The sequence below is a fragment of the Myotis brandtii genome, unplaced genomic scaffold (genome assembly GCF_000412655.1).
Source record: "Myotis brandtii unplaced genomic scaffold, ASM41265v1 scaffold45, whole genome shotgun sequence".
Taxonomy (NCBI): domain Eukaryota; kingdom Metazoa; phylum Chordata; class Mammalia; order Chiroptera; family Vespertilionidae; genus Myotis; species Myotis brandtii.
In genome coordinates this window covers 6,171,334-6,173,137 of record NW_005367209.1, presented here as the reverse complement: position 1 = coordinate 6,173,137, position 1,804 = coordinate 6,171,334, and positions in this window count along the sequence as shown.

The following is a 1,804-nucleotide window of genomic DNA, read 5'->3' as shown; positions in this document are numbered from 1 at the left end:
GCCCTTGACTGAAATCAAATCTGGGACCCTTCAGTCTGCAGGCTGACACTTTATCCACTGAGCCAAACTGGCTAGGGCAAATATGTTCTAAAATTGATTGTGGTAATGAATACACAACTCTATGAATATACATTGTACAGTATACTTTAAATGGGTGAACTATATGGAATATAAACTAAGTCTCAATAAAGCTGTTTAAAAAGGGGAGGAGGGGAGAGAACTGACTTGAGACAACCATCAAAAATGATATATCCAGCCTGGCTGGCATGGCTCAGTGGTTGAGTGTTGACCTGTGAACCAGGAGGTCACGGTTCGATTTCCGGTCAGGGCACATGCCAGGTTGAGGGTTCAATCCCCAGTGTGGGATGTGCAGGAGGGAGCCAATCAATGATTCTTTTTCATCACTGATGTCTCTCTCTCTCTCCCTTCATCTCTGAAATCAATAAAAATATACTTAAAAAAATTATATATCCACAATTTCCTAAAAAGAAAGTATGTAGGGCAGTTAAGTAGTCACAACTTTTTACATCATCTGACCATTAGTGCAATAGAACCTCTAACCAGCCACAGCTCAGCATCCAGACTAAGCTGGCAGCATAACTGATCTCATGTTTGTGAAAAGGAGAGAACTGAGATGTAGCAGAGATTATTTTCACATACCCATTGTCCCATCCCTTGCCTAACAACAACAATCATTACGAGGGCACTTTATTAAAGGAGATAAATTACACTCACAATAACCCTGAAGTTATTCAATTACAATAAATTCAATAACTATGAAGCATTCCATTATAAACATATCTATTTGAAGCTGAGAGGTAGTGACTCACCAAGGTCACACTATTAACAAATAGTAGGGCCAGAACTTATTCAAATCCCAGAACTTATTAAGAGCTGGAGGTTAGTCTGAATAAAATCTAAATGCAGGCTCCATCAATTTCATTGCATTTGTGGTGCGTTATCTTAGCCTGAAGGAAGTTCTTCATGAGGAGCCAGTTCTGTTCAGCTTTACAGGATCTTTTAAGTGAGATCATATGTAAAATTTCCAGAACAATATTAAAATTACAACCTCAGATCTAATAAATCCACAAGTGAACTATATACCTTAACTTTATTAACTGTAATGGTTTTAACTTCATTAAGCTTCATTAATAATAAAGTTTCTTACCACAAGATGTGGAATTTCTATAAATTCAGACTGAACAATACCTGGCACTTAAAAGATATTCAATAAATTGGTATTAATATGAATAAAGGTAAGATGGTAAATCCAAGCAGCATACTGGATGAAATAATTGAAATATCCCTAAACAGACAAAAACCACCCTTTACAGAAAGGGTTGTTTCTGGCAGAGGACAGAAAAGGAGAATATATATATATCTATGTTTTGGGGCCTCCAAAGGGCAGAGCTTCAACCCCACTAATCCCTGTGCTCACCACTCTAGCCCACACAGCACTTAACAAACAAGAAAAGAGGACAAAGGCTGCATGATGAGGCCTAAGCCCAGAAACTATTGGTTATATTAAGTTAGGATGAAATAACATAGTTGAAACACAACTTTTAGAGGGCTCTTTCTATCTTCTGTCAAATATTGAAATCAACTCTACTACTGAACACCTAGCCCAGTGGTCGGCAAACTCATTAGTCAACAGAGCCAAATATCAACAGTACAACGATTGAAATTTCTTTTGAGAGCCACATTTTTTAAACTTAAACTATATAGGTAGGTACATTGTTATTAACTTAATTAGGGTACTCCTAAGCTGGCCTTTGCTAAAAACGTCCTCAATCTGATTGAGGTA